This window comes from Myotis lucifugus, unplaced genomic scaffold (genome assembly GCF_000147115.1).
Source record: "Myotis lucifugus unplaced genomic scaffold, Myoluc2.0 scaffold_59, whole genome shotgun sequence".
In the NCBI taxonomy this organism is placed as follows: domain Eukaryota; kingdom Metazoa; phylum Chordata; class Mammalia; order Chiroptera; family Vespertilionidae; genus Myotis; species Myotis lucifugus.
The window spans coordinates 6,083,024-6,089,829 of record NW_005871107.1 but is presented as its reverse complement, the minus strand read 5'-3'; positions in this window follow the sequence as shown (position 1 = coordinate 6,089,829).

Sequence of the window (6,806 nt, the reverse complement as noted above, 5' to 3'; positions counted from 1 at the left end):
TTAATACTGATCATTAATAACAACAAATAATCAATTTGAACCACACTTTGATCGTGAAATGACAAGAATGTGACAGAAGATACAGCAAAGTAATTTTGCTTCATGATGACACACCATCACACACTTCAAAACCAGTTAAAGACACATTGCCCGAACCGGTTTGGCTCAGTGGATAGAGCGTCGGCCTGCGGACTAAAAGGTCCCAGGTTCAATTCCGGTCAAGGGCATGTACCTTGGTTGCGGGCACATCTCCAGTAGGAGGTGTGCAGGAGGCAGCTGATGGATGGTTCTCTCTCATCGATGTTTCTAACTCTCTATCCCTCTCCCTTCCTCTCTGTGAAAAATCAATAAAATATATTAAAAAAAAAAAAAAGACACGTTAAAACATCTTGCCTGGGAAGTATTAACCCACCTGCTGTATTCACCAGACCTTGCAAATTACCACTTGTTCCAATCGATGGCACATGCACTTTCTGAGCAGCACTTCAAAACATTCAAATAAGTGGAAAATTGGGTCTCTGAATGGTTTGCCTCAAAACAAGAAAAGTTCTATTGCAGTGGTTCTCAACCTTCCTAATGCCGCGACTCTTTAATACAGTTCCTCATGTTGTGGTGACCCCCAACCATAAAATTATTTTCGTTGCTGCTTCATAACTGTAATTTTGCTACCGTTATGAATCGTCATGTAAATATCTGATATGCAGGATGTATTTTCATTGTTACAAGTTGAACATAATTAAAGCATAGTGATGAATCACAAAAAAAAATGTAATTATATATGTGTTTTCTGATGATCTTAGGTGACCCCTGTGAAAGGGTCATTCAACCTCCAAAGGGGTAACGACCCACAGGTTAAGAATCGCTGTTCTATTGGGACTGTATCCACAAGTTACCTGAAAGATGGGGGAAATGTGTAGCTAGCGATGGACATTACTTTGAATAAAGCACTTTCGATGTTTCTCTTGAAATTACCGTGTTTTCTTTGATTACAAAATCCGCATTATTAAAGTAGGTGGGATCTCAATACCAGATATCAAGCTGTATTACAAAGCCACTGTTCTCAAAATAGCCAGGTACTGGCACAAGAACAGACATATAGATCAATGGAATAGAATAGAGAACCCAGAAATCGATCCAAACCACTATGCTCAATTAATATTTGACAAAGGAGGCATGAACATACAATGGAATCAAGAAAGCCTCTTCAATAAATGGTGTTGGGAAAATTGGACAGATACATGCAAAAAAATCAAACTAGACCAGTAACTAACACCATACACAAAAATAAACTCAAAATGGATAAAGGACTTAAACATAAGATGGGAAACCATAAAAATACTAGAGGAATCTATAGACAGCAAAATCTCAGACATATGCCAAAGCAATTTCTTCACTGATACTGCTCCTAGGGCAGCGGTCGGCAAACTGTGGCTCGCGAGCCACATGCAGCTCTTTGGCTCCTTGAGTGTGGCTCTTCCACAAAATACCGACTCCTGCACATGGGCCACGAAGCCTGCACGTGGTATTTTGTAGAAGAGCCACACTCAAGGGGCCAAAGAGCCCCATGTGGCTCGCGAGCCGCAGTTTGCTTACCATGGTCCTAGGGCAATGGAAACTAAAGAGAAAATAAACAAATGGGACTACATCAAAATAAAAAGCTTTTGCACAGCAATGGAAACCATCAACAAAACAACAAGAAAGCCCACTGCATGGGAGAACATATTTGCAAATGTTATCACCGATAAGGATTTAATCTCCAACATTTACAGGGAACTCATACAACTTAACAGAAGATAAACAACCCAGTCAAAAAATGGGCAATGGACCTAAATAGATACTTTTCGAAAGAAGACAGAAGAAAGGCCAAAAGACATATGAAAACATGCTCAAAGTCACTAATCACCTGAGAAATGCAAATCAAAATGACAATGCGGTACCATCTCACACCTGTCAGAATGGCTATCATCAACAAATCAATAAACAATAAGTGTTAGAGAGGATGCAGAAAAAAAGGAACCCTTTTGCACTGCTGGTGGGAATGCAGACTGGTGCAGCCACTGTGGAGAACAGTATGGAGGAGTTTCCTCAAAAAACTAAAAATGGAACCAGTGATCCCACTTCTGGAATATAGCCCAAGAAACTAGAAACACCAATTAGAAAGGATATATGCACACCTATGTTCATAGTAGCACAATTCACCATAGCTAAGATTTGGAAACAGCCTAAGTGCCCTTCAGTAGATGAGTGGATTAAAAAGCTGTGGTACATCTACACAACGGAATACTATGCTGCGGTAAAAAAGAAGGAGTTCTTACCATTTGCAACAGCATGGATGGAACTGGAGAGCATTATGCTAAGTGAAATAAACCAGTTAGAGAAAGATAAATATCACATGATCTCACTCATTATGGAATATAATGAACAACATAAACTGATGAACAAAAACAGATCCAGAGGCAGAGAAGCATCGATGAGATCGTCAAACCTCAGAGGGAAGGTAGGGGAGGGTGGGGGTAAGGGGAGAGATCAACCAAAGGACTTATATGCAAGCATATACGCCTAACCAATGGATATAGACAACAGGGGGGTGAGGGCCTGAGTGAGGTGAAGGGGGGTAACATGGGGATAAGGACACATATGTAATAACTTAATCAATAAAAAAAATAAAAATTAAAAAAATCCACATTATTAACCGATACACCTAGTATACCAAATGAATAACTGAGGGCATGGACTCTGACACTTGTACACCAATACTACAGCAGCATTATTCACAACAGCCAAAAGTGGGAACAACCCAAATGTCCACCAACAGATTAATGGATCAACAAGTCATGTTCAGTACACACACACACACACACACAATTCATCCACAAAGGAATGAAATTCTGATACATGGTACAACATGGATGAGCCCTGAAAACATTACACTGAGTGAAATAAAGCACTCAGTCAAATACTATATGATTCCACATAAATGAGGTACCTAGAATAGGCTTCTACTCAAAAAAAGTAGAGCAGCAACAGTTAAAGGGAGAGGAGAATGGAGAGTTATGTTTTAATGGATACAGTTTTTGTTTAGGATGATGAAAACGTTCTGAAAATGGATAGCGGAGATATTTGCACATATGAACATAGTGTCAACCTGCAAAACTGTACACTTAAAAATGGTTAAAATGGTAAATTTTATGTTATGTATATTTTATCACAATAAGGGAATGTTTGTAAAGGCAAAAAACAAACAAAACTTCTAAATGACTAACATAATTCAATATAAATATTTTCTTAATATAAAAGTTAGGGGGTTAGGTATAAGATAAAGGGGAGATAAATTGTGATGGAAGGAAACTTTACTTGGTTTGGTAAACACACAATACAACATAAAGATAATGTATTGTAGAACTGTACACCTGTATAATTTTATTAACCAATATCTCCCCAATAAGTTCAATAAAATATATATATCTATATCTGCACTAATAAAAGAGAAACATGCAAATTAACCATCACTCCACCACTCTGCTACACCCACAAGACATGCCCACCAGCCAATCAAGAGCTAGTATTCAAATTAACCCAACTAAGATAGTGATGGCCACAGAGCTGGAGCGAGAAGGAGGTTTGGGTTGCCCCTGGCGACGGAGGAAGCCAAGCTCCCCTCATGCCCTGGCTGGCCCTGTGCTCCGCTCAAGGCTACAAAGTTTCAATTACAGAAAATAAATCCCAGATACCTGCTTCCAGACTGCCCTGGCCTCCACTCAAGGAGGCCCTGAAAAAAAAAGAAAAGAAAAAAAGGAGAGGCTGGGAGCTTGGGGGCGTGGCCAGGCTGAAAACGGCCATCAGCCCCTCACCCAAGTTGGCCAGGCACCCCTGCGGGACCCCCACCTGATCTGGGACACCCTTCAGGGCAAACCCACTGGCCCCCACCCGTGCACCAGGCCTCTATTCTATATAAAAGGGTAATATGCAAATTGACCCTAACACACACAAACAGGGGGTGCTCTAAGCAGGGGGAGCTCTGCTCAGCCACAAGTCAGGCTGACGGCTGCCAGCACAGCGGTGTTGGCAGGAGCCTCTCCCGCCTCCTCAGCAGCGCTAAGGATGTCCGACTACAGCTTAGGCCTGCTCCCCGCTGGCAAGTGGACATCCCCCAAGGACTCCCAGAGGGATGCCTGACTGCCAGCTTAGGCCCAATCCCCGCCGGGAGCAGGCCTAAGCAAGCAGGTGGACATTCCCTGAGGGGTCCCAGACTTCGAGAAGGCACAGGCTGGGCTGAGGGAACCCCCCCCCCCGAGTGCACAAATTTTTGTGCACCGGGCCTCTAGTTTGTGTGTGTATGTGTGTGTGTGTGCGTGCGCGTGTGTGTGTATATATATATATATGTTCAATGCAAGCCTCAAGAAAAGAATTTCAAAATATGTGCATTCACAACCAAAAATATCATTAAACAGGAAAAATTACGTCATTAATAGCAAATTTGAGGGAGAACCAGGACAGCCTAGGTAAACACTGATACTGGTCACCTCCCACACCACATCAAAATTACAACTAAAGTACGGAAAAACTATCATTCAAAACTGCCTGAAATCTGGCTGAATGGAACTCCTACAACTAGAGAAGTAAAGAAAGTACACTGAGACCGGTAGGAGGGGCAGAGGCACAGAACAGGCTGGTCTGACACCCACGTGCCATTTTTTTAAAAATCGGGTGGGATATCTAGGCTGCAGAAGACCAACCCCACCCCCACACCTCACCATGAGAAGAATGGGGTCCCAGCCCCACACTAGATCCCTAGCCCAGGGTTCCAGACGTGGGAAGAGAAGTCCCCATAACTTCAGGCTATAAAACCAGTGGGGATTTTGGCTAAGTGGCACAGAGGCTGCTGGAGATCCAGCAGTTCCTCTTAAAGGGCCAGTGCACGGACTTACTCAAACTCTATCCCTCCGGGTTCCAGCTCTTGGGTGGAGGCTTTGGGGGATCCAGGGACATATGGGAAGGAACTGGATTGTCTGGCATTGTGGCAGGAGCTCAGGGGTGGCTTTCTCCCAGACGTGGGTGGCTCACAAGAATCACTGTTCCTGTGCTGAAACACCCCCCACCACCACCCTCATCACAGAGCAGGGAGCCATATCTGAGTTTACATCAGCATGGCCCACACTGTTTGCTCTACCCTAGTGATTCCCTGAGACACCACCCCATCCAATTCACAGCCCCACCCAAGCTGTTTGCAGCAGCTTTTCCATACAGAGTCGTGTCCTGGCTCAGGCTTCAGACTTGCTAAAATCTCTCAAACAAGCACCACCTGGAGACAGCTTATCCTAACACCGTGGTCGGCAAACTACGGCTCTTTGGCCCCTTGGGTGTGGCTCTTCCTAAGCCTTAGGAGTACCCTAATTAAGTTAATAACAAATGTACCTACCTATATAGTTTAAGTTTAAAAAATTTGACTCTCAAAAGAAATTTGAATCGTACTGTTGATATTTTTTTTTGCTCTGCTGACTAATGAGTTTGCCAACCACTGTCCTAACCTAACAATAAAAGGCCCAAGACCAGGCACTAGCACCTGCCTGCCTTGCTTCACAGCTGGGACTCGCCTGGACACTTCCAAGCCCAATAAAACTAGCAGCCATCTGCTGATCTCTCTGTAGCTCCTGCCCAGTGGCCTCAGATAGTGGCTGACTTTGCACCTCCTGACAGCCAGTGTACCTGGGGGACAGCTTCAGACCATGCCAGATTACAACTCTACACATCCCCAAGTTTCATACTCAAGGGACAGACTCAGTGATCACCAGAACCCCACTGAAACAAGTCTTACTCCATAGGGGTGTCTCCTGAACAGCACCCCTTCCATTATAAATGCAGCTGGTCCTCACAGTCAATTGGTCTGAAGGTCACCTCCTCCCAGTGCTGCCAGTAGCAATCAAGGCTCAACTACAAGACTGCACACACAGCTCACACAGGGGAGCACTCTCGCACCCTCAAGTGCCCAGCTCAGCTGACTGGGGAGGATTAGCCACTGGGCCCTAGAAGACACCTACTACACAAGGCAACTCTACCAATTCCAGGAGACATGGCAGCTCTTCCTAATACACAGAAACAAACACAAGGAAGCAGCCAAAATACAGAGACAAAGATACATGTTACAAATGAAAGAAAAGGAAGCAAGCAAATAACTGGATACAAAGTTCAAAACAATGGTTATAAGGTTGCTCAAGGATCTTAATGAGAGCTTCAAGGGACTTACTGAGAGCTTCAAGAGACTCACAAGAATCTTGGTGAGAATGTCAAAGACATAAAAAAGGACCAGTCAGAAATTAAGCATACACTAACTGAAATAATTGATAATTTACAGGGAGTGAACAGAAGATTCCGAGAATCAAATCAACAATTTAGAATATGAGGAAGTAAAAATCACCCAATCAGCAGAGCAAAAAAAGAATCCAAAAATATGAAGACAGTGTAAAGCGTCTCTGGGACAACTTCAAGTGTACCAACACTCGCATTATAGGGGTACCAGAAGGAGAGGAGAGAGAGCAAGATTTTGAAAACTTGGAGAACCAAGAAGGCGGTATAGGTAAATACCTGTACTTACTACCTCCCACAACCACATCAAAATTACAACTAAAAGAACAACTATCATCCAGAATCATGGGAGAACTGGCTGAGTGGAAATACTACAACTAAAGAGGTAAAGAAGAAAGCGCATTAAGACTGGTAGGATGCCCTAGCTGGTTTGGCTCAGTGGGAAGAGTGTCGGCCTGCAGACTGAAGTGTCCCAGGTTCGATTCCTGTCAAGGGCATGTACC